Genomic DNA, 27,622 nt, shown 5'->3' with positions numbered 1-27,622 from the left:
TCAGTTCTGCTGCTTTGCATTGAACTCTGTACAAATGTTCTGGATGACCCTGGGGTTGGATTTGTACAGGTTGTCAAACTCATCCACAAAGAAGGAGTGGTCTCTGGCAGGGTGAGTGGCAATGACCTCCAGCTTGTCCTGTGCAGCCCATGCAACCCCTATTGCACAGGTGATCACTCCTATGGGGACAAAGATCAGATGAAACAAATGCCCCTAAGAAAAAGTGTTGTTGATGAATCTTTGCCTTTTTGCTGCCCTGTCAGCACAACCCAATCCCAAATCAGAAATATGTCAAGCAAAAGAAAAAAACTCCCATGGAACTCTAGGCTCTAGAATTAAGACCAGGTATGGCCATTCATTCAAGAAATACTTTTGAGCATCCACTTCAGACAGGAGGTAACAATCTTCAGTGGGGAAAATGGAGAGACTGCCTGCTGTGATAGTTCTTGATTTGGTTGGGGGCAGTTGGATATCAGGTACTTGACCTTACTCTACAAACTCCTATTCCTATACCACCTTCAGGTTAACCAGGGTGGATGCACAGGATGGCCAGGAAACAGAGGGCAGAACCTGAGGTGGTCTTCCTGCCCAGGCACCTGCCCTGCAGCCCACTTTATGCCAGTGGCCCATCTCATCTTCTAGGTGTACAGTCCTGCTTATTAGTAGCTATCAATGCTTCACATAGCTCTGGTCTAATATGCTTTCAGTTATCCATCATTCTGCATATTATCTGCCAGTCCCTTTTCTCACCTCCCAGCTTCTTTTCTCTGAATATTGTCTCAATTAGGAGAAGTTAGCCTTGGGTTTTAAAATGCTGGTTAAGTGGCCATGGGAACTGAGCTTAGACTGAGCAAGCCCATGTTTCTGCTCAAAGAAAGAAAGAAAGAATATCCCCCTATAAAGACTAGAGAACAGTATGCAACTTTTCAGATCCTTGAGACCACCCTTGCACAGAACCTTCTACTGTCAATTCTGACAGATGGTTGTTAACTCTGGACTTGGATTATCCTAGGAACACAATGCTCATTGCATTTTTAGATGAATCACAGTGTTTGGCTGAGCAGGAACCCGCCTCCATGTAATTTGTATCTATTGGTCCCAGTTCTTTAAAGCTTCTCAGAATATGAGAATATGATCCCCTGAGAACTCCCATTTCCAACAGTCTTCTCATTCCCTCACTTCCTGGGTGAGGCCCAAAGAAGGTTTCTAGAGAAATAAGTGTGGGTGGGACTAAACGTGAGCTTGGACAGATGTGCTGGAAAAAGCCCTGAGCTGATGAGCCAAGAGCTGGCCCATGTGCCACTCACTCTGGGATTTGGAGCAGGTAGCTTATGACCCTTGAACCAACTCTGCTGATGTGAGACCAAGGGAATTTGTGACAACTGGCACAAAGAACATCACCATCTCACCATTGTGAAGGTGCCCCACAGACTCTGCAAAAGGCAAGTCCCTGAGAAGACTTTGCTGGAATGCATTGTCTAGATACTTTGGTTTCTAGAAGTCAGCACCACCCGTTCATTAAGAATTGTCTTAGAAAGGATTTAAAGCAGCTCTCAAGAATACAAAAAATCCTGAAAAAATAACCCATATTAAAAGTATGCACAGAAAAGGGAAAAATAATTGACCACTGCATTGTGTGAGTTTTGTACCCTAGCACTTAGAGGTCTCCAGTTCCTCTGACTACTTTATTCAGTTTTATCATTGTTATTGTTACTATTTTTCTTTTTCTTAGTTGTAGATGGCTAGAATACCTTTTATTTATTTATTTTTATGTGGTGCTAAGGATCAAACCCAATGCCTCACACTTGTTAGGCAAGCGCTCTACCACTGAGTTACAACCCCAGCCCATTTAATATTACTATTATTATTATCATTTTGGGTTTCTTCAGGCTATTATATTTTCATGCTATTTTATGGCACTTTTGAGAATATATATATATATATATATATATTAATTAATTCATAAATGTGATTTATTTTCTAAACACTTAAGTACTTTGTTCATTTTTGGGGTTCTTTTAAATAATTATTTCTTAATTTTAGGTGGACACAATATCTTTATTTCATTTTTTTTATGTAGTGCTGAGGATCGAACCCAGTGCCCCATGCGAGTACACTATCACTTGAGCTACATCCTCAGCCCTCATATTTTTGTGTGTTTTTGAGCCTTCTCTCGACAACTTAGACATTTTTATATGGAAATATCACTTTTAAATATTCTGAATCAAAATTTCTTAGGGTTTCCCCCCAAACCCTCAATATCTAATTTACAAACATAGTACGACTTCCTTAAAGAACACTATTAGTCTTTAAAAGGTATTAAGGACAAATTGGTGTCTTCAACACAGCTAGGGATTTGTTTTTCTTTCATAGAAAGTGAAAAATAGAATTTCCTTTTAGTGCCTCAAGCCCTGGTGGGAAAAGCCTCAGGATGTAGGAGGTCAAGGAAAGGCTCCCTGTTTTCAAAGACACTGGGGGAGTCTCTGGCTGCCCTTCATCCTTCCCTCTTTGCTACTCAGACACCTGCAATATTTGCTCCTCTAATGGCTTTGAACATTTTTGAGAGTCACAGACAAAACCAACGCACAGAAAAGCAGAGCCTTCCTTGCCCTCCAAGGACAGCCTCTCCCTGCCCTAGAGAGGAGCCTCAGCAGCTGGCTGAGCCAGATTCCCCCTACCCTTCTGATGGGCGGCCATGGCTGGTATGTGCACGTCATCCTAGGTCCTGCTGTCTTCGGTGATGAGGATCATCAGCTTCCTCTTGTTGGGCTTGGACTTCTTGAAGAGCTTCTCCAGGGCATACTGGATGGAGGCGCCAGTGCTGGTGCCACCACTCCAGTACCCCACCCTCTTGATGGCATTGAGGATGTCAGGCTTGGTACTGTACTTGTCAAACCCAAACTCCAGCTGCTGCTCGTAGGGTACTGCACGGCCTGATACGTGTGTCTGTGTCTGAAATCTCAAACTCCTTGCTGATGTTGGCCACAAACTGCAGGACTGTGCAGAAGTTGCCTGTCCCCACACTGCTGGAGCCGTCAATGACAAAGCCAATGTCGGCTGAATTTAAGCAGGTCTTGCTGCAGGCCAGGCGGTCGGTGTCACAGACCCGCTTCACCAGGGGCTGCATGGTCTTGGGGAAGCCCAACCAACTCTGCACGTTGAAACATTGGTTCTGCACACAGCCTGGAGGACAGAGGGGAGGGACACTCACCAGGTCAGCAGTCAAGTCCCCCAACCTGGCACCCTTACCTTGGGCCTTCAGGTGGGTGAAGAAGCAAACAGACTCCTGTTTACTGGGCTAGTCCTTGTTGATGGCTCTTTCCCTTTCTGTTCCCCTATGTAGGCACTTGCTGAGACAAAGACCTCTCCAGTAATCTCTGAAATCACTCCTGTCTCCACAGATAACAATGCCTCAGTGGGAAGTCCTTGTACTAGGCAAACTCAGAGGGAGATGTAAGTCACTGATTTCTGCTTCAGATTTATGCCTCTTCAGCTCAATTCATTTGTACTGGCAGCCACCCATGACTCGCATTGGTGGGCACCAATGCATGAGAAAATTAAAGAAAGCTTTTGTTATCCTGGGGAAAACAGAGCACACCTAAGAAGTGACTGAGGAATGTTTCCAGAGCAGGCTGCACCCACTGAGAAGGGGCCCCAGAGTTGCTGAGTAGTCACATGGGTCAGGGTCGTACTAGGTGCTCTTGGAGAGATTCTCTCATTCAATCCTCACCTCACCCTAAAAGGGGAACAATGACCCCCCCATTGTTAGAGAACAAACTGAGGGCCACTACAAGGGCACATGCCTGAGTTCCCCAAACTAGATTGCCTAGCTGTCTGCCTTCAAAACCCAAGCTCTGCCTTCCAGACAACCTTGCCAATAGGCAAACAAATATTTATTTACTTGTGCCTAAGCTTGTTCCAGAAAAAATTCAAGTCAGCTACAAATAAACATTGAGCAAACTTGCTGGTGTGTTCCTGGAAGTGACAGGGCTAGTGTTCCTAAGGTGGAACATTTGAACATTTTTTTTTGAGAGAGAGAGAGAGAGAGAATTTTTAATATTTATTTTCTAGTTCTCGGCTGACCCTACATCTTTGTTGGTATGTGGTGCTGAGGATTGAACCCGGGCCACACGCATGCCAGGCAAGCGCACTACCGCTTGAGCTACATCCCCAGCCCTAGGTGGAACATTTCTTCCCGTCCCTTCCTTTGCGGGTCACAGAGCATGTCTGACCTCATGACTACGGATGAATCTGTATAATTAAAAAATTATTTTGAAACTAGTAATGGCTTAAACATTCCAGGAAAAATACATGTTTTCTTTGATTTGTAAAAACCTAAAGCAGGTTACAAAACTTTCTATGGATGAGGCGGCACAAGAGGCTGAGTGCTGGTAGGAAGCTTATCTTCTGGATGGAGAGGCAGTATCCCTATCGAACAGCCTGTGTGAGATTCCAGCAGCAGAGAGTGGTGGTGCTAGCCAGGGACAGGTGGCCATTAGCTTGAGCACAGGGCCTTTGTGGTGTCACAGCAGCAGGGCCAGAAGCAGGGTTGGGACTATGCTTTAGAAGGCCTCAAGAACAAAGAGAAACAGTGAAGGGTTTGGAGCAAGAGCCCCAAAGTTGGAAGAACTCTTTATAAGCATGAGTTGGGCTTCACTGTTAAATCTCTACACAGGAGACCCAGGAGAAAGGCAGGTAAGATGTTAAATACTGACTTGAAGTGGGGAGATGTCACTGGGCAAGAGAAAGAACAGAGAGAAAAGGGATGCAATTTGGGATCTGGTGAGGAATTCTGGGATGGATGGGGCTGTTCATGCAAAGTCCTGAGAAGGAGATATTTTGGGTGGGAAAGATGATGATGAACTTGGCTTGCTGCATGTAGGACTTCAGGTTCTGACAGGGCTTCCGAAAAGGGAAAGGTCACCCAGGTATGATGGCACATGCCTACAATCACAATGACTTTGGAGTCTGAGGCAGGAACAACAGCAGGAGACTGTCTAAAAATAAAAAGGGCTGGGATATACCTCAGTGGCAGAGCACCCTAGGGCTCAATCCATAGTATGGAGGTACTGGGAGAGAGTCTTTCATCTGAACAGAGAAGACTGTACAGCTCAAGAGATGAGAACTGAAGCTGTGGCCTTGGGAAGAGTGGAGGAAGAGACGATTGTGAAGGAAGATGGATGAACAGGATCTAAGTCCTGAAAAGGTCCATGTTCAGGGTACATAATGGAAGAAAAGAGCAAGTGAAATAACAGCTGCACAGGGCCAGGAAGCCAATGAAGAGGATTTCATGGAGCAAGAAGAAGTCAGCAGCCTGCTATGCTGCAGGAGGTCCGGCCTTATTAGCTCCAAAAACATAATAATAAAGTTGGAGGAGCATCATGGACAAGATTTTGCCAGGCGTGATGGCACAGTCCTGAGATCCCAGCAACTCAGGAGACAGAGGCAGGGATCCCAAGTTCAAGGCCAGCTTCTGCAACTTAGCAAGATTCTGTCTCAAATATATATAAATAAATAAATAGATAGATAGATAGATAGATAGATAGATAGATAGATAGATAGATAGGCCTGAGGATGTAGCTCACTGGTAGAGCACCCCTAGAATCAAACCCCAGTATGAAAAAAATAAAAAATAAAAAATAAAAGACATGTCCAAGCTTGCTGGCTCTGTTCCTCCATCCCTCCATCCTTTCTTCTCTCTTTTTCTGTCCTTCAGTTGAAGCTTTGCCTTTGAAGGAAGGTTTACATGGACAACCAGTGGAAAACACCAAAGGTGGTTTAGTAGACTGGAAAAGGAAGCCAACTATCCCATCTGTCCTGCCTCACGTCCAGCCAGACATCTCAGCAGAACCCAGAAGTAGCATTGGAAACATGACCTGCCTGAAATGTCGCAACACCTCCCTTCTCTTGTTTATCAGATTAATTTGTAGCATGTTTGTGTGAAAGTACATGTGTATGTGTATGTGTGTGTGTGTGTGTGTGTGTGTGTACATACATGTGCATGCTCATGTGTTTGTATGAAGCCTTCCTGGACTGCCTGGTCGAGGTCCCTGATGCTGTGGGAGGAACAAGGAAGAGCCTCCACATGAGACCTTTGGAACACTGCTCCTGCCTTCTGTTCCCAAGCTGCTGGCCTTGGGTGGGTGTGAGACTTTTCTTTGAGAGAGTAATTTGAGGTTCCTTCATTGGAGATACCACTACCTAGATGTGAGATTCATACACTTTTGAAAGCCCAAGAAAACAATCTTCCTGGAATTTCAGCTTTTCAGAGTACGGGGAGCTTGATTGTGGGTGAGTCTCTGGCAATTACAAACCTTGTTGGCAAAGTTAGGCTCCGTCACATACTGCTTCTCATTTTCCACAGCAGCTTCTACAGTGATGAAGAAAATGTTGATTCCTGATTCTCTTGCAAGCCTTGAAGCCTCCTCCACTTTGTCTGTGGGCCAACCATCCACCATCACTATGGCCACATTGGGAGCACCACCTCTGTTTCCATTGGCTTTGGAAAAGAAGGTCTTGGTCACAAAGGAGATGGCCCAGCCTAGAAGAAAAAGACTCATGCTTGAAGGGATTATGCAAGTGGTAAATTCAGAAACAGATCACAGCAGCACAAAAAGATCCAGAAAAACACACTCATTCCCTCCCAGTTTGACTGTTCTATTTTTTGAACCACTTTAGTTTTAGGTGTACAATTCAGCAGCATTTGTGAGTGTACAGTTTAGTGGCACTGGGGCACATTCACAATGCAGCTGTCACATCACTCCCTTAGTTTCATTTTAAGCCTTTAATTTCTAATTGCCTTGAAAAAAGTTATAGGGACCAGCAAGTAGCAGGGAAAGACTTTCATAGAAATAAAGGGACTCTTATTTGCTTGGGTACCAGACTCACTCTAAGTCTCTAAGCTGCCTCACGTTGTGTCCTAGAGCACAGGATCAGGGGAGTTGAACTGGAGTGACAGTAGCCTTCTCTGGGCTTCCTAAATCCTGGGAGCTGCTGGGCCTGCAGGGCTGTATTCTGTGGTCAATGGTCTTTCTGCCAGTTCCAAGCCAGGGGCCCAAGTTTGGCTGTCCAGGGAAGAGCTATACCAGGAACTGAGAGACTGTGTTCTAGCCCTGGCTGTGCCAACCACTGGCTGTGTGGCGCTGGGTGGTCCCTAATGGTCTCTGGGTCTAGACTTCCAGGCCAATGATCTGCTTCAGCTAAGTGCAACAGTCATGAGGCTTTGTGAAACCTTGAGATGCCTTTCTCCCATGTGCAGGGTCTCAGGACATTTTCAGAGTCAACTAGATGACAAACTATCCTACTTTCCCAGCAATTTCCCAGTCTCAGTGCTAAAAGCCCAAGTTCCCCTGGGAAAATTGGGATGACAAGGCTCCCTTGCTGGGTTGTGTGGAACCAGTGTGTGTGTGTATGTGTGTGTGAGAGAGATGTGTATGTATAGCCATGCATCCTCTGAAATTATACACAGGATCTTTTGTATGAGTACTATCTGGGTAGCAAGGCCATACATATTCTTTTTGGAGATTCTCAAATGAGTCCCTAATAACAGCTAAGTAAATATTATCACACTAAATGCTTCTCTGGTTTGGGCAGTATAATATTACCTGTCAAATGAAAGTATCAAATGGTTACATCTAAAGTCCTGGAGAAGTGTCTTAGTGAACCCCTGTGAACTGTCTGCACTGAACCTGGTTGCTAAGGGAAAACATTGGCTGCTAAAAACTGCTTCCATGGCCAAGGCATAATTTCCATCAAGTCCCAAAGCTTCCAGTAGTCCTTTCTGGCTCAATATTAGGCACCATAAGGGAGCCAAAAGATCACTTTGACCCCACCTAATCTTGAGACTAGTTGAGCCCACAGTGAACCAGTGCTTGAAGCACATTCCACCCACCTTGCAGTGGATTTTTATTGTTGTTGTTGATTTCTTCCTTCCTTCCTTCCTTCCTTCCTTCCTTCCTTCCTTCCTTCCTTCCTTCCTTCCTTCCTCCTTCCTCCTCCTCCTCCTCCTCATCCTCCTCTTCTTCTGGTACTAGGGATTGAACTCAGGGGCACTTAACCAATGAGTCATATCATGAGCCATTTTTTTAAAATATTTTATTTAGAGACAGGTTGTCACTGAATTGCTTAGGGCTTTGCTAAATTGCTGAGGCTGGCTTTAAACTTGCAATCCTCCTGCCTCAGCCTCCAGAGCTGATGGATTACAGGCATACACCACTGTGAGGGGCTTGTAGTGGGTCTTGAAACCAGATGCTGGATGTCTGAAAAATACAATGTCCATACTCTCTTGCATCTAGGTTTTCAGCTTTCTTTTACTTTCACAAATTGATATATTTACATGAGATTTAGAAGATGACAGCAGGCAGGGGCTGTACTTTTCTTTCAGCAGTTTATGCTGATGAGAATCTGTAGAGTATTTGACTTCTCTTGGAGCACCTTTGACAGACATGTTTGTGTTGGTTGCTAGCTTTGATGGTGTTAGGAGAGAGGGTGCAGAATAGCCCTTTTGTGGATAAGAATGGGTCAGGGAGGACTTGGTTCTGGAGTGGCAGCTGTAGAAGAAGCTTCCTAATTGTAGGCTTCCTGCTGAAGCAGGTTCCTGAAGAGGTTATGGTGGCAGAATTCAGAAAGTTGTTTCTAGGTCTTGGAAGAGGTAGCAGCTCCTTTGGAAGCCCTGTTGCAAAAAAAAACCTCCCAAATTCTGCTTCTTCAGTCCTTTCTATAATTCTCATAATGTTTAATGCTCTGAAATAAATCACTTTATACCTGAACCAGCTGGTTGGATTCTGTCCTCTGAACCCAAATCCTGAACCAGAGGCAGAATTAAAACCTGTGCTACACTGAAAAAGGTATACTGATTAGGTTGAAACACCTTTCTGATCTCCTCAGGGAAGTTAATTGTCTTCTGAAGTTTTTCTCCAGTAAAGTTTTGCTCATGGAAGGATTAAGTGGAGAACAAGTCAGAAATCAACTTTATCATGTTTGTAATGAAGATGCTTTTGAATTTGGGGCATGGAGAACAGCAGCTTGGTCAGTGGTTATTTAACATTGTTCAAAAGTGACAGGCTCTGCATTTACTTGATTCTTATGTTTGATGGCTACAAAATGTTCTCTCAGGGTTGGGGGAGGAAAATAATTAATCAGATTTATTGTAACTCCCTCAAGGATAAGATAGTTCTACACCCTGCACGTAGATTCTCCATGCCAAGCAAATGTGGCCCACATCTCCAGTCCTTTGGATTTTGATGGTATGAACAGGTTCCCTGAGAAGCATATAATCATCCCCCCTTGTGTCCCCCCAAATCAGGCTAACATTTAGACATTAATTACACATTGGCATGGGTTCTTTGACAGTCTGAACACGGTTAGTGTGAAAATGTGAAACTGTTGTTTCCTAATGCCCCGTCACCTCTGGGTGAAATGATAAAATGGAGTTTCTGAACCTGCTCCAGTGAGGATTACATCTTGAACCTCTGTTTCCCCCTCCAAAGGCTCAAACATCACAAAAGATTCATCTTGAAATAGAGGACAAGACTCTGTTTGCAAAGTCATTGCTGCAACAGTAGCCGATTGGAACAAGACTCCCAAGGAGCACTGAACTGCTTTCTGATGGAATTGGTGGTGGGATTTAATGTTCAATCTTGGCAACTTGGAGTTCAACCAGGAAATAGTCACAACAGCAGTCCTGCTTGTCCCGAAGAATGTTGGCATCCCGAGGAACCAAGCAAGCTGGAACTAGATGACACACATGTTTTGACAATTCTTGCCACCTGAACTCATTATAATACTTTAGAAAAGACACAGATGTTACATGAGTCATTTCTTCATGGATTCTTTTTTTCCTCCTTTAATATAGAATGTTAGAAGACAACCACATAGAAAGAGAACCATGGCAACAAGATAGAATTATCTGAAGTGGGGTCACATACCTACATTAGAAAGCCCTCCTCTCTGGGTAATTTTCTCAAAAGCTGTCTTCAGGTCTCGAGAATTCATGTGAGTTTTGAGGTTAAACTGGTTAGCAGGGTTGTCATTGAAGAGGTAGAAAAAAAAAATAAAAATTAGCTCAAAAGTTATTACTGTCAAGAAAGGTAAAAATAATACTTAATTCTTTTATATACAAAGAGAAGCTGCTTCAAAGCCTTAAACTGTGGTTCATAAAATGTTCCACTGTAGGCAGAGTGATAGGAAGACAGAGACCGGGATCCTTCATAGGGGATGGAGAGAGGTTATTTCAGAACTGTGACACACTGTATGGGTGTGCAATCCATGTAGTCAGATGGGGGTTGGTTTACTGCTTTGCTACCACCATTTGGGATTCTTAACAATTTTTGAAAGAGGACCTGCATATTATGAGGCTATTTTGGGCTTTAGGTTACTAAGTCCTCAAGTGTGGGCATGGAGACCTTTTTTTTTTTTTTTAATTTGATGGTACTGGGGATTGAACTCAGGGCCTCCTGCATGCTAGGCAAGAGCTTTACCACTGAGCTACACTCCCAACCCGGGAGGAGACTTTCAAAGCATCTTTTCCAAGATCCCCAGAAGTAGATCAATGAGAAGTTGCTTTGGGCGGCAAAGGTGCCTGACAGTAGATCCCTACTGAGTTCTTGGGGATAGACAATGCAGTCACCAGGGAACCAGTCACCAGGATCTAAGAGACAGGAGACATTCTCTGCTTCTTTTCCCACCCTTCCTTCTTCCCTCTTTTCTAATCTTCTTAGGTATCTCAAGGTGATCTGAGTTATTTCCATAAGCTGTGCTAATCAAAATGGCAGGTGATGTAAAGCTGGGGTCAGGAGATAGAAAGCCACTTTCAGGGAAGACAGGAAATTTAAAATAAGTTCAACCAAGGTAAGGCCTTGGGGCAACTCCCCACCAGATGAAAACTAAGTCCCATGGTGAGGATTAAATGAAAACAAGTAAAAACAGCAAAGCAATCAGGAAATGGGGAATTTTGGACCTCTTAGCTGAGCATCAAGTGTCCTTATCTGAGGAGGTAGTCACACACTTACACTCTTACAAAGCAATCCAGTGATGGATGGAGGCTCAAACCTTTCTTTTTTTAATATTTATTTTTTAGTTGTAGTTGGATACAATACCTTTATTCTGCTTAATTATTTTTATGTGGTGCTGAGGATCGAACCCAAGGTCTTGCACATGCTAGGCAAATGCTCTACGGCTGAGCCACAACCCCAGTCCTCAAATAATTTCTTTATAGTAACAAAACCCAGACTCATGTACTCCCATTGTTTGGCTTCATATTTTGGCTTTCAAAGCCTCCATGATTTGGTTCTAACTTATGGTGATACTCCTCTCTCTTTTTCTCTCCTCTCTTCTTCTTTTCCAAGATATCCTATATTCTAGTCAAAATGCCAAAATGAACTGATCACTCTTTCCTGTGTTCTATACCATCTTGTTACTTTGTTTTTGTTTGGTTTCGTGGTACTGGGGATGGCATCCATGGGCGCTTTTTGCCACTGAGGCTGGCTTTGAACTTGCGATCCTCCTGCTTCAGCCTTCTGAGTGGCTGAGATTACAGGCATGCATCATTACACCCAGCAAGTCTTGTTATTCCTTGTGGTCATGTTTTTCAGCCACCACAATCACTGGCTTGTAGGGGACAGTGACGTGTTACCTAAAAGAAACACAGGGATCCATTCCTGTGTACCTCTGGTCATAGTAGTATCATCAACAGATCAACACATTACCTATTTTACATGCGTTTGTCTTTGAAGATACTGAAAGTTAATATTTCTTAAAAATTAATGATATGTATGTTTTTTTAATAATACAACATTAGGTGAGAAGGGTTTAATACTTTTCTTGACCTTGGATAATGTGTAAATGTCTTTGGCTTTCAGTCTCATAACAGTGCTGTTCATTAGGCTTTGTTTGGTGATTTGCTTTTTAGTCAGTTGTCACCTCATGAATTCCTGAGTTTGGTCTCTTTTCCATCTTTTCCACAGCTTCACCACACATGGTAGATGTTACTTAAGCACTTTCTGAAACACACTCACATACCAATCAGCAAATCTCCTCTCCTATTGCTGAAAGTACCAAATTATCAATTAACATTGAGCTCACAACCAATGGCACTATATCTCATGCCTGAGGGAAGCTCATCTAACTTTTGTGACTTTCTCTGGAAGCCATAGCACAGCCTTCTTGTTACATCACTATTAACTATCAGAAGCAAAGAGGTTATTACAGGAAAAACATAGCTTTCCAAAAATTGAAGGAGCCAAATGGGGACCATAGACAACTTATAAATAGGTGGAGGATAGGTGTCCCAAAAAAGCTCTCAAAACCACAAGGAAGATGTTGTTAAGAATACATCAGAGGCACCAGGCACAGTGGTACATGCCTGTAATCCCACTGACTGAGGCGGCTCAGGCAAAAAGATGGCAAGTTTGGGGCCAGCCTCAGCAACTTAGTGAGACCGTGTCTCAGAATGAAAAATAAAAAGGGCTGGGGATGAACCTCAGTGATAAAGCATCCTGAGTTTAATCTCTAGCATGCCAAAAAAAAGAAAAAGAGGTACAATTTTGATTAAATAATAAATAGGAGCCACTCATATTAGGAGCTAAAGGTAAACTCAGCAGAGGAAACGAGATGGTGGATTTCTTCCTTATGTTATTTTTTAAAAGTTGAAAAGGTCACTACTCCCAAGTGCTTCCCTGCAACCAGTGAGCCAGAAAACACTGTATCAAGTATTGGACAGCACCCACAACATTCTAGGCCAATCTGACAAAAAATAAATGCAGATAAGTCACTGTGATTTAAATAGCATAAAAGGGATTAAGACCTAAAGGAGGATATGGAGAACTGGAGGCCATCCTGCAGATTGTAGTATTCCTGAGGGCTGCTGAGCTGGCAAGGTATGAAAATACAAAAGCACCTTGTACAAAACCAGGGTTCAAAATGGTAGGCAGGAGATTATAGGCCTTATATCTCCCTATTATGCCAAGTAAGCACATGGAGACTAAAATAAAAGATTGATTCACAGAACACTGATCAGCTGGGCTCTGCTGATCTAAGCTGGGCTGGGCCAGACAGCTCTGCTTCTTGCTGCAGGCCTGCGGGTTGGCGGGAGGAGAGGGGGGGATCTCTCTCTTCTACAAGGATGTATACTGGGACAGCAACTTTATAAGAGAAGTGCTCATGGCAAAGGCAAAGCAGCAAGAGGACAATGGAAAACACGTGGGGATGCTCAGAACTGGCACATTGTCATTTCTAGCCAAAGGAAGTCCCATGACCAAGTCCAAAGCCAAGAAGCAAGAATCTACACTACTCAGGAAGAGGCTATGGCAAGAGTGTGAATCGGAGGGGAATGAAAAATTGGGACCAGTAGAAATCCAGTCTAACACACAGGTCCTTAATAGTCACCTTTCCTTTGTCCTTATGTTTATTGTGAATCTTGAAATAACATTCAACTGAATTTTTTTAAAAAATTCTAACTCATGAATCTCTTCATTTTATTGCTTAATTTATTTATATTTATTAGAATTACAAACATTGCTGGTCTTATTTAAGTTCATTACTTGTTTTTATGTACTATTCTTAACTTTATTTATTGATTGATTTTAAAAAAAAATTATTAGTTGCTCAAAACATTACAATGATCTTGACCTATCATACATTTTATTTAAATGGGGTATGAATTCTTATTTTTCCACATGTACAGATTGCAGTATCACGTTGGTTATGCAGCCACGTTATTTATTTTTCTATCTTCTGATAGAATAACCACCTGTTCTATGTTCCCTCCTCCCTCTCTGTTATTTTCAGAATTTATATATTATGCTTCTGAACTTTTAGTGTTGTCCTTTCATGCGCAGCTATAAAAAATTTAAGTTATTTTTTACTTGTACGCTCCTCTTAACCTGATGAGAATCCTAGGCCTCTTTAACTCTGACCTCATGTCCCATAGTTTTTGTTAATAATTTTAATATTACCCTTTTGCAATACAAACTAAAGTGTTATAATTCTTATTCAAAAAGATTCTTAGATTTAATACACAAGCATATTTTATTAGGTCCAGGTGTGTCATTGTGTCCTTTTTCCCTGTACCTTCTTTCTGAATTTACATTTCTTCTTGTTGATAAAAAAACATTCAAAAAATAAGAATTGATAGATACTTAACATAATAACCTCTATGTCTTTAGATCTGAAACCTATTATCCTTGCTAGCTACTCTTCTGACAAAGGATTAATAGCCAGAATATATAATGAACACAAAAAATTAACACCAAAAAAAAACCCAATCAATAAATGGACAAATGACCTAAGTAAATATTTCTCAAAAGAAGAAAGGCAAATGGCCAACAAATATATATAAAAAAAGGTTAAATCTCCTTAGCAATCAGGGAAATGTACATCAAAACTACACTGAGAGTTCATCTCACTCCAAATAGAATGCCAGTCATCAAGAATACAAATAATGGGATGGGGATATAGCTCAGTGGGTAGAGTGCATGCCTGGAATGTACAAGGCCCTGAATTCAATCCCCAGCACATTTGTGGGATGTATTAATGTATAAAATGTTTTTTTTTTTTTTTTGTATGTGGTGCTGAGGATCGAACCTGGGCCGCACGCATGCCAGACGAGCGCGCTACCACTTGAGCCACATCTCCAGCCCTAAAATGTTTAATTAACATAAGAGATTAATTACAAAGCACGAACTAAATGAATCCTAATTCTGATGAAAGTTGAACATAAACACTTCATTAGCAAAATGAAATGGCACTTGGAAGAAAATGAAGTTCCCAGCCATGGGGCAGGTGAGCCAGAGTCCTCTGCATTGCTTGAAAGCCCCCAAACCAGGGCTCGGTGTCCAGCTAGAGGGTCCTGTCACTGTGCACAGTCCAGGATTGGCCCACTTGAACACCAAATTCCCTGGTTTAGCAAAATTGTATTCTCAGTGACTTCAAATCAGTTCCATGACCTGTATAGACTGAGTGGGTTTATGCTCTCTATTGATCTCTGCTTCCTGCCAGCTTCCTTCACCCTCCTCAGGTGGATCTTGTGTCTGCTCCTGAGGCTCTGGCCTTCCTAGTGGTCTAGCCCCAACTGTTGCTTCTCCTCCCTCTTCCTCCTCAGTTTGTTTTATTCACATTTGTAGTTTTAATACTAAGTATATGATGAACTCTTTCAAATTCTTATCTCTAGACTCTCTTATAAGTTCCCTTAGCTATTATTTATATCATCGTGATACTGTTGTTAAGTACTGAATATTTTTGTTACCCCACAACCAATATGTTGAAATTCTAGTCCCCAGTGGAGACTAGGCATGCAAAGATGGGCCTTTGGGAGGCAAATAGGTTAAGATGAGGTTACAAGGGTGGGGTCTTCATAATGGGATTAGTGTCCTTATATAGAGAAAGAAAGACCAGAAATCTCTGTCTACCATGTGAGAACAGAGAGAAGGCAACCATCTATAAGCCATGAAGAGGACCCTCCCCAGGAACCAAATCTGCAGGTACCTTGACATTAAACTTTAGAGTCTCCAGAATCATAAGAAAAAAAAATTGTAGTTTAAGTCACCTAATTGATGACCTTTTGTTATGGCAGTCTGAGGCGACTAATACAACTTTGTAGATGTCTCAAACCAAATATGCAGAAAGAAGCTTGTAATCCTTCTGACTCCCTGTCCTGATTTGTGGTAGGCCCATCCACACAGATGGCCAGGTTGTAATCAGAGCATTGGTGCATCTCTTGATCTGGCTTTATCATTCTCCTTTTTCTTAAAAAATACTCCTTGTTGAGGTATAATTCACATATTATAAAATCTACCTATTTTAAGTGTGCATGCAACTCAATGGCTTTTACTATGTTCACAGAGTTGTATATCTACCCCCCCAGAATCAAAATGTTTATAACTCCAGAAAGAAACCCCACAACTTTTGCCATTCCACTTTTTCTGTTTCTTCTGGTTACAATCAACTCTATAGATTTACTAATTCTGTAAGTTTCATACAAATGGAATCATACAATATGTGACTTTCATTTAGCATAACGCTTTTGAGGTTTATCCCTGTTGTAGCATGGACCAGTTCTTTATTTCTTTTCAATGGATAGATAATCCTACCATCATTTCTTCTGTGGTAAATTGTACAAATTCCTGATTTGTTCCTTGCTTTACTATTATTTCCTTTAGTGCTTTTTCCCCACTCTTCCCAGAGGAATCTGTAAGCATTACGCTGCTTAAATCCCACTTAAGATCTTCCAGTGCTTCCCACTGTTTGCAGGACATCCAAACTTCTGGGTGTGTCATAGCAGTCCTAAGGTGCTTCCCTTCACTACCCAGACTTTTCCCACCCCATCCTACTGTGCCCTTGGCGCAGTCATGGGAGCATCTGTTTTGCCTGTGTCCTACAGGTGCATCCCCTCTCACCGAATGTCCTTCTTCTAAAATTCAGCCCGGAACACTCCGGCTCATCCTTCTTTACCTACTCGTCATCTCCTCTTTGGGTTTCCACAAGACCTTGAAGGCAATTCTATTAGGCATGTGCCACTTGCTCTAAGGATTTCTGTGTACCTTTGAATTCCTTGAGTCCCTGTCTATCCTCAGGGCCTGGATTGTAATACAGGCAGAACTTGGTAAATGTTGAATAAATAAATGATTAGAGATAGAAAGAAATATACTATGTTGAATTATCCTGTTAGTGGCTCACAAAATAATAGCAATTGGAAGATTTGTATTTGAGCACATGTGTTGAAAACCTTCAGTTACTAAACATCAGCCTATTCTTGGATAAACCCCAAGAATGGCAAATCAAATCTACCTTTAAAAGGGACACAAATTTTACTGCCTGGAAATAGCTTAATTTACTTATCAAAAATTCGCTAGATATACTGCTGACCACTCTTTTTTACCTTGACACTAATAGCTCAAGGATCTCAGTCAATAACTGTTTCATAGGAAGTACCTGCTTTTGAATTTCACTGAGCAAAATGCCCTTTGCACACATGCAACAAATTTCGATCATGTGATTCTTGTGACTGAAGGTATGATTAATAGATGTAGGTATCAAAGGACTCTGTTGCCACATACTAAATCTAAGCAGATCAAACAGAATTCATTTTTAGGAAGTGGGTGGCTGATCCTCACTGAATGGTCAGTGTCCTTACCTTATTATGAAACTGAAATTAATTCCATGAATTTTGTTTGATACCATTTTTAAAAAATATTTAAGTTTGGTAGAGTTCCTACTCTTTCATTCATAGTGGCAGTATTAGGATACCTTCTGAAAAGTTAATGGTTTTGGGCAACAGGTGATATTCAGAGACAGAGTGTGGCCTCTATATTCAGAAGTACATAAGAAGCCTAAGTAAGAACTGAGGTTTGGGCTGAGTGGTAGAGCATTTGCCTATCATGGGTGAGGCACTGGGTTCGATCCTCAGCACCACATAAAATAAAGGCATTGTGTTCATTTACAACTAAAAGAAAAAGAAAAGGAAGAAGAAGCCTAAGTAAAATGATAGACCCAAACATCAAGAGTTAGGGAAAATCAACATATCTACCCAAATACCTCTCCTTTCCATGTACATTCCTCTTCTACCTGGAAAATTACTTCAAGTAGTAGCTAGCTGGACTTAGAATTCAAGTCCTGGACAGTAAAGCACTAGGAGTTTCCCTCCATCCCATACCCTAGGGCACTTCTCAGTTGTTTTCTTGGGTGAACCTGTGGCTGTTGAAGGCTCATAGGCAATAAGAAAAGCAATGAACCTCTATAAAGAACCTCACTTTCCATGTCCAAACCAGGGGATAAAACTTCATGTATGTTATCAAGATGATTATTACCTGACAATATTATTAGGCCATCTCAAAATCCTCCTCTTCTGGCACATGAAAAAGAGCAATGGCACTCAACTTCTGGAAAGACTAGTCTTCCATATGCTCTACCCAAGGCAAAGAATTTTCAAAGAAAGAGTTTGGGTGATAGCATAGAACCTATGTTTGATTAAGAGAGTCATAGAAGGGGAAACCCCAAATCTATAGACTCCCTTCAAATTTTTGGCACATGTTCAAACGTGATTGTATGGAATGAGATTCTGAGAATCCTCAGGGGAAAAAAAAAACATCAACAGGAAGACTTAAAAAGTCAAGGAGAGATTTCTGCAGATATCCACTGTTGGTGAGACAGAATTTGAATCCCATGTCCTGCTGAATTAGATAGTCTTGGCAAATATCTCAGGTTTTTCACTGAGTCTACAGAAAGGGTATGACTTAGAATAAAAAATACTTTCCAGGATTAAGAAAACCACCATAGGGCTGTGGTTGTGGCTCAGTGGTAGAGTGCTTGCCTAGCACATATGAGGCATTGGGTTTGATCCTTAGCACCACATATAAATAAATTAAAAAGGTATTGTGTCCATCTACAACTAAAAATATTTAAAAAAAAAAAGAAGAAAACCACCATAAGATTGATAGCAAAACCTATATAGATGACCCTGACAAAACTTAAAAATAAAACATAACAAAACCTTTTCAAGAGATATTTGATCCATCAATAACTTAATTGCTTGAAAAAATACAAGCGATATTTTCACAGGAAGATAACAGAATCGAGAGTTTCTAAAATGTATTATCCATAATGTTCAAAATACAATTTTTAACAATGCTATACAAATGAATAACATAGGGAAATGTCATTCAGAGACAGGAGTAGGGTAATGGGTGGGGGTTGAGGAGGCAGTCAATAACAACAATATGAAAGGGGTGAGAGACAATCAGATCTTGGAGTTAGCAGACAAGGACTGTAAAAAAATATTCTGATAAATATGTTAAATAAGCATGTAAATATAATGGTAGACAAGGTGAAAATGCGAAATTGAAAGAATGACATGGGAATTCTAGATCTGAAAAGTACATTTGAAATTACAAATTTATTGAATAGGATCAACACAGATTGGACACAAGTGAATATACTTCAAGGTATGTCCGTAAAATTATTGAAAGAGTTTCAGAAGCACAGAAAACGGGGGAGGGGGGAATGAACAAATTTCAGTGACCTGTAGGATAGCATCAAATGGTGTATCATATATATAACTGGAGTCTAAAAAAAGAGAGAGAGAAAAAGAGGTATAAAAAATCACTTAAAGAAGTATTGGTCAAAATATTCCAACTTTTAGTGAATAAATGACAAAACAAAAATTATCAGAATACATATAAAAGAAAAACACATTTACGGACATAATGATATACTGCTCAAAATTCATCCAGAGGGAGGGAAAAAGACACATTATATACAGGAAAACAATGATAAAAAAATGATTATTGAGTTGTCATGAGAATTATTGGAATCTAGGAAACAATGGGATGATGACCCATTTTTAAGTGGCAAAAGAAAAGTCTACAAGTCTATTTGGAATTTAAATCCATTGGGAAAAAAAGAACTGTTTGCCATCAGTGAGTGGTATTGTTCCTAAGATAATTACTAGAGTCATTCTTATTTGTTAGACTTGGAAAGTAACATAAAAAAAATCAGTTTCCAGTAATGGTGCCCTACAGCAACTCTCCTATTGAAAACAGCTATAAATTCTGTACAAAATATTTTTACAATCTTCTTAAAAGAAACACAAAGCTGACAAGATAACAAAGAATGACATGGTCAAAATTTGACAAGACAAGGGAATCCAGTTAAGTACATGGAATAAAAGCCATTTTTTCCCCTTTTGGGTATTGAACAATCAGAAAAAAAACTTGAACTTTAGTTTGGACAGCTATGTAAGACCCAAGGGAAAAAAATCAAAGACCCAGACAATCCAAAATAGAAGAGTCTGAGAGGTAACATATTTCACACTAAGCTAAGACACTAAAGAACAAACTCAAAGCAAAAATGGCATAAGTGTAGTGACACTCAGATGTATTTATAATCATAATTTATATCAGCTGGGTGTTCAAAAAAATCTTAGCAATGAATTCACTTTAAAGTAGCTTTGAATTTTGATAATGCCTCCAGATATCCACAAGAAGCAAAAACAAAACCCTCCTAAAGAAGACACCTCTATCTCAGAGCTCATATTAGTCTTATACTTTCTAAAGGACAGTGAGTAGAACACAAAAATAAACCAGGAATATAAAAGAATAAGTCAAGTCATCATGAGCAAGAACTAGAAAACAAGAGACCATTCAAAGGCTCCTCTAATATCTCAAGTGTAAGAACTACAGAGACAGTAATTATGAAATAACTACTAAGTTTAAAGAATAAAAGATCATTCTGAAAATATCTACTACAAACAGAATGTTATTTGGAGGGGGATAAAAAATACCCAGCAGATTTGATTGAAAAAATAACCAAGGTGAATGTCAACAAAACCAAAACTTCACTGGATAAAAGGATTAGAATTAAGACATGAGAAAATGAACTAGAAGATAAATGAGAATAAATTACCCAGAATAGAACAGAGATGACATGCATGGTGGCACACACAAGTAATCCCAGCTACTTGGGGAATGAGGAGAAGATTGCAAGTTTGAGGCCATCATTAGCAACTCAGTGAGATCCAGGCTCAAAAAAAATAGGAAAGAAAGGAATTCAGAGATAAAAAGATGTAAAATATAGACTAGAGAAAAGGAGAGGACCTACGATATACATATAATTAAAGCCTTTTTTCAAAAAAAGAAAGTGCAATCAGAGACATATTTAAAGAAATTATGAGAATTAGACAAAATTAAAGAAATGCCAACCTAAAGATTTAAGAAACCTAATAAAGTCCCAAACAAAATAAAAAGGAATCCATACTCTGACAAATCAATAAAACTACAAAACACTAAAGACAAAGAAAATATGAAATGTAAAATAAGAAAGTGGCAAAACACAATAAAATATTTGTGTCTGATATATTAAATAAAATAAGTAAAATGCATTCTGTCACAACTAAGGAGAACAAATAAAAATCATAATAATAAAAAGTAGCACTAGTGTGGCTCTGATTACTTCTGAAAGTTTTAGGAATGAAGGAGATATTAGGGCTAGGGTGTGCCTTAGTGGTAAGTGTGTGTTTAGCATGTCTAATGGCCTGAGTTTGAACCCCAGAACCAAAAAATAAATAAAATAAAATCAACAATAAAAAGAAAGATAGTGGGACTGGGGTTGTGTCTCAGTGGTAGAGCGCTCACCTAGCATGCATGAGGCACTGGGTTCAATACTCAGCACCACATTAAAAAATAAACAAAATAAAGGTTGTGTCCATTTACAACTAAAGAAGAAATTCTTAAAAAAAAAAAAGAAGTAGTATCTGAAAAGACTTTTTAAAAGAGTAGCTGGATCTGGGCATGATGGTACACACCTGTAATTTCAACAGCTCTGGAGGCTGAAGCCGGAGGATCTGGAGTCAAAACCAGCCTCAGCAATTTAGCAAGGTCATAAGCAACTCAGTGAGGCCCTATCTCTAAATAAAACATTAAAAAGGGGGTGGGGGGGCTAGGGATGTGGCTCAGTGGTTAAGCGCCCATAGGTTCAATCCCCAATACCAAAAAGAAAAAAAGACATCTGGAAATTTAAGTGACAGAGCTTATAAAAAACTATTTCATTCTTGATCATTTAATCTTTCTCTCTCTGGCCTTACTTTACCTATACCTAAAGTAAGGGTTATTTTCAAAGTTAGTTCCAGCTCAAAGATTACACTGTCATTATATACTTCAGTCAGTGGGAAGTGATTCAAATTATAATATTCTACTGCCTAAAAATAAAATGCTAGCTATCATCAGAAAGAACAATGGAAATAAAAAAAGAAATCATATCCCAAATTCTATAAAGCTATCCATATATGGAAAACCAACACAAGTGTTGAAACTGCCAAACTTTTTTAAATACATACTGTGTGTTTTGTATATGTAAAAACAAAAAACAATAACTAAAGCACTTGTTCTTAAACCTTGCATATTACAACTATAAGGTAGCTTTAAAAAATGAACAAACAAACAACAACAACAAAACCCAGTAATGCCAGGGACCATATTTCCAAAGATTCTGATAAATATTATTGATTGGTCTGGGGTGGAGCCCAGGGAATATGTAACTTTTAAAGTTCCACACATTATTCTAAGACTTCAGCAAGGTTTGAGAAATGTTAAAACTTAAATAACAAATAACAAGATATGTTTTAAAAGAGTAAAACCTCATAATTAAAGCTTGTGAAATTATCAAGGCTATGAATAGAATGAAAAATGAACCTGCTCACAAAATTATACCATACCATCAAGGGGTTTACCTGTTCCCAAAATAAAGAAGTTAAAGGACCAATTGAAATTGAGGATTAGTTGCATAGAGTAGTAAGTGTGTACAATGTTACCCAAGGTATAATGCAAACTTTAGATAATTATATTCAGAAGAGCTCATATGAATTCCAAGATAATAGATGCCTGGGGGTTATCAAAGAGAGCAAGTACTTTCAAAGTATATAACTATTTTGAAGCAGATACTCAAGATCATCATTCCTATTAAAATGTCCTTAGTGCAAGGGTCAGAACCAGAATACTAGACTGCATGGACCCAGGACGGCACATACATACTCTAGCTTTGAAAGAATTCATGACTGAAGATCATACTTTTCTCTGGGGATAAAAGAAATAGAGTAAAACTTAACACAGTGCATTTGCTGCTATTTATTTATTCAGCACTTATTTGTGTTATGTACCACACCTGTACCAGATACTTTAAAATAACTCATTTAAGTCTCACAAGGCAATTAATTATCCTCACTTTACACACAAGAAATCAAGGCTCTGGAAGGTCATTTTGGCAAATATGTATTAAAGGCATGATATACAACAGTAAATTGTAGAGCATGGAATTAAACAAAGATCTATACCACTGTGCCTTTCACAATATTTTATATATTATCATAATAACAAAAATAAACATCATTTTAAGTGCTTACTTTTTCCACTTAAATGCTTAGAAAGTCTTCTCCACAGTTTTATGAAGCCACTTCATCAAAAGATGTTTCAATCATTTTTGACTCCCCTTTTTCTCAAATTTTACATCCAACGCCTAGTACATCTTGCTGGTTCTATCTTCAAAGCTGTTCAGAATCCATTATACTTTGATGACATAACAAAAAATACATTCATATATCCCTGCCACCCTCACTCATTTCTAGCCTGAATTAACTCAGCCTCCTAACTAGTCTTCCTGCTTCTTCTACCCTTCCACATCTATTCTCATTTTGGCAAAGGGATCTTTTTAAAGACAGCCATTACCTCTGCTCTCTGATTAAAACATTACAATGGCTGTCCATCTTGCTGAGGTATAATAGGCAAGACTCAGTACTTCTATGACATTATTTCTTCCATCAGCTTTCTCTACTCTTGCCACATCTGCCTCTTTGTTATTCCCCAAACATTCCAAGCATTCCCCCTTCTCCTGGCTGCTTCCCCTGCTTACACAGCTTCACTTCAGGTTATTACGTTTTCAGGTTTTAACTCAAATGGCATCTTATCAGTAAAAGCTTTCTTCCCCTCTCAAGGATTACACATCCCCCTTATCCCAACAGGGCATTTATCACCTTCCAATCTGTTATGTATGTATTTATCACTGTCTGCTCCCAATTTAAACTTGATTAGAGCAAGATCTCTTCATTCTCTCTTCATTGTTGTATCTTTTCTGGTACCTCAAATGGGATACAGCATGAGGTAGGTACTTAAGAAATATATGCTGAATGAAAATATAAATTATTACTGACAAAACCCAGATTCATGAATACTCCAGCATACAACCTCCACACCACATGCCCTGCACAATCTTATAACCAACTACATACAATTCTAGCACTTTCTGGTAAATATCCAAGCCTCTTCCAATTCTACCACACATAATCATCAAAATCTAGGGCCAAGCCAGGAACAGTGAGTGATGCACACTTATAATTCCAGTGACATGGGAGGCTGAGGCAGAAGAATCATAAGTTCGAGGTCAGCCTCAGCAATTTAAAGAAACCCTGTTTCAATTTAAAAATTAACAACAAAAAAGGAGGGATGCTGAGGATTCAGCTCAGTGGTAAATCACCTCTGGATTCAAACCCTAGTAATCCCCAAAAATCTAGGGCATAGGTTATGGGGAAGGACCAGGAATTAAACCCAGGGGCACTTAATCACTGGGCCACATCCCCAGACTCCTTTTTACATTTTATTTTGAGACTGGATCCAAGTTGCTGAGGCTGGGTTTGAACCTGTGATCCTCCTGCCTCAACCTCCCAATATGCTGGGGTGGTGAGCACTGTGCCACTGCTCCCAGCTAGGGCCACTAATTTTTGTGTTTCATATATTTGCTTTCCTAATAGTTAGAAATTTTCAAATACTGACCTTTGGGTTCTCTTTAACTCAAAGCATTTTCCTCCAGCACTCAATTCTTCCCTCTTATGCTATTCTAATAAAATTAACCTTCCTAGCAAATTAGAAACTCTGATTCTTCTACATATTGTTTATTTTCTATTTTACTAACTAGACTACATGTTTCTTTGGGGTCTTTAGCACAATGTCTCATATACAGAAAATATTCTCAAATCTTATTAGTATTCCTTCTCCAATTCCTTTCACACATGTAAAGCTCAGTAATACCTTGATTATTCTTTTTTTCCTCCCATGAATAGCCTATTCTCTTAGAGTGGGAGAACATTGCCAAAAGTTAATAGACAGTCTATTAAAATATGCCTGGGGAAATAAATGACAAAAGTTTTCGGTACAATATAGCTGTTTCCTTACTCTCAAAATCTGAAGGTGGCAGAGGCAGGCCAGGTAGTTGGGATCTTGGATTGCCTTTGAAAACTCTGCCTTGTCAACTTGAAAGAGCAGAACTGACAGGTTCCTGAAGGGACAAATTAGACAGAATATTAAATCTTTGTTGGTGTTAATAACATAAGAAGAAATTTTAAAACGATCCATATTTTTCATCAAAATTCATTTAACTATTTTATTTCCTATTGTTTTACTAGGAATATTTCTAATGGCGAAGAAGAAGAAAAATGAAGTGAAATGTTTGAATTTAATGATGATCTGATGCAAAAAAAAATGTTTTTTTTTTTAATTTCCAATTTCACTAATAAGGGAGACAAAGATCACAGAATATTGCAAACCCTCTTCCCCTTTAATACTTAGGTTCAGAAAATATGAAAGAGTTCTTAAGTTTATCTATGGGAACTTAATTTAGCACAAGTCAAGACACTGTAAAAATGTATTGTTCTTAATATGATGAGCATGAATGAGAAACCTTCCTTAAGTTTAAAGTGTGCATGTGTGTGTCTGTGTCAAAAAGTAAAGATTGACAACACAGGAAAATCAAAAAGTTTAAATGTGAGGGAGAGGGTGAACAGGACAGGATGGATTAGAAATTCTCAAACTCCTACTTATAGTATTGAGTTCTTTTTTGTTTTTGACCAAATTAGCATGACTTATTTTACAATTCCTAAATAGAAATTAAAATATAAGCTGCTATATAAAAAATCATATCCTGCAAATGCACACATTAAAGTTAAGCCCTGCCTTTAACTCTTTCTTGAAGCCTGAAATCCACAAGCTCATTTACACAATGCATTACTAATAAAGGTAAAAATGTATAAGCATTCAAACATGTTGGGTACTATATAGACATGATCAGACTCATTCTAAGAAAACTTACAAATTTCAAATAGACTATATTAGAGCACCATAACAGTAGAAATGAAAGTCACCAAAGAATATAAACATAAAACTGTAGAAATACAGACTTAGAAGAAATCATAGACACCATGGACCACTTTCACATTCATTCAACCTGTTCATCCATTATCTCCATGAGAGATCTTCCCTAATGATCCCATCTAAAACAGCTGCCCCATCACACTTTATTCCTGTACGCTGACTTGTTTTTCCCCACAGCTGTTACCACTGTAAACCATTATTCTACACAGCTGCACTTGCTTATTATTTGCCTTCAGACTAAAACAAACTCCAGGAGGGCAGAAGCTCTGTCATTTTTGTTAATCCCATAACCTAGACACACATGGTGTGTATTCAGTAAACATGTCATGAATATAAATGATGAAAGTGAAGCCCAGAGAGGTTAAAGGATTTCCTCTAGATCACAGAGCCAGCAGCAAGCATGGTCCTTATTGATAACCCTGTCTACTATAATCTTGCCTTGTTGGTCTTTCCAGAACCACTTCTCCACAAAAGCAGTCTGTTTTAGCACATGATTCTACTTAACGGATTTTGCCCTCTCTCTCTGCCAAAGAAAATACATGTTACAAAAAGAGGTGAGGGGGGGTTAACTGGATAGCATTTTAACTTCAAGTACTTTACAAACAAAAACTGTACTCAAATTTCCTAAGCATATAGGACTAGCCCCTAAAACAGGCACAACCAATAACAGTTCTTTAAGTTCCTCCTGAAATTAAGTGTGTGTTTTATAACTTTTTTTTTAATATATAAACTTCTACAAATTTCTCATTATATCAGTTTTATTTTTTTTAATTTTATTATTTTTAGAGATGGGGGGGGGAGAGAGAGAGAGAGAGAGAGAGAGAGAGAGAGAGAGAGAGAGAGAGAGAGAAAATTTCAATGTTTATTTTTTAGTCTTCGGCGGACACAACATCTTTGTTTGTAGATGAGCGTGCTACCGCTGGAGCCACATCCCCAGGCCTGTGCTTTATAACTTTTAAGAACCAGCACTGAAAACCAACTTACCAACTCAGAATGGCCTGTAAAGTATCAACTCACTTTCATTCTTCTCAGGGCCCACAATAGCTCACCTCTGGATATATTTTATCTGGCAGATTATGTAAGGCAAGTAATTAATACTGAAGCCTCTTTAGCTCCTTTAAAAATACATGCCAGTCTCACAAAACATGGAACATAAAATTAACTCTTGGCAAGTTTTAGATTCTGAGAACCGGAACCATCTGCAAACCATGACTGGACCACAATTACCTAGGTCCTTCATTCAAAATCCATGAAACTAAACGAAACACAGGAGCGGTGAAAAAGAAGAAAAGGCCAGAAAAAAAGACATTCACATACAAAAAAAGGGAGTTGATATTTCTAACACTATTGCCCAACATCAGTCTCTCACTGAAAGCCAAGGCCCCAGGGACACAACTTGGGCTGTCTTCTTGGATCACTTTCCTTGCAGAAAGAGAAATCAACTACCAATACCTTTGGCAGATAACGTGTCCAGACCTAGGATGGGACACGGTAGGACAGCATGTTTTGCACAGTGTCTCTCAAAACTACTGTCAGCCCAATTAGTAAAGTAAAAGGGACGCCCTAAGATGTAGCATGGCAGGAGCGTGGAAATGAGACTGGGAGTTAAGAGTGGGAAGCAGCAGAGGAAAAGGCGCGGGGAGGGTCAACAACGCATCCAGAGCTGGAGTGAGAACCCGGGTGGAAGAAGTGGGGTTAGCGAAAGCCAAAGGTGAAGGGAAGAAGGGGATGAGGTTCTGGGTGGGATGGGCGCGAGCCAAGGGGGAAGGGACCCGTCGCCGGCTGCAGCAGCCTCCGCCAGAGGCCGGAACCCCTTAGCACCGCCGGCGCCCGCCGGGGTGGTTGTTGCTGAAGAAGACGCACGGACCTGCCTTGCTTGGCCATGGCGGCCGCAGAAACCCAGGGAGCTGCCCAGGCGCCCAGCAGCTGAGGCAATGGAG

At 39.9% G+C, this 27,622-nt stretch overlaps 1 non-coding gene and 1 pseudogene across 1 annotated transcript; both read right to left on the bottom strand.

Moving 5' to 3' along the window:
• LOC144252994 (vitrin-like) lies at positions 1-26,892 on the bottom strand (annotated as a pseudogene).
• On the bottom strand, positions 10,424-10,495 carry Trnaa-agc (transfer RNA alanine (anticodon AGC)). The gene has a single exon. It is a non-coding gene; the product is annotated as a tRNA-Ala (tRNA).
• Positions 26,893-27,622: the final 730 nt, after the last annotated feature.

The sequence above is a fragment of the Urocitellus parryii genome, unplaced genomic scaffold (assembly GCF_045843805.1).
Source record: "Urocitellus parryii isolate mUroPar1 unplaced genomic scaffold, mUroPar1.hap1 Scaffold_83, whole genome shotgun sequence".
NCBI lineage: Eukaryota > Metazoa > Chordata > Mammalia > Rodentia > Sciuridae > Urocitellus > Urocitellus parryii.
The sequence above is the reverse complement of the archived record's forward strand: the minus strand, read 5'-3'. Positions and strand labels throughout refer to the sequence as shown.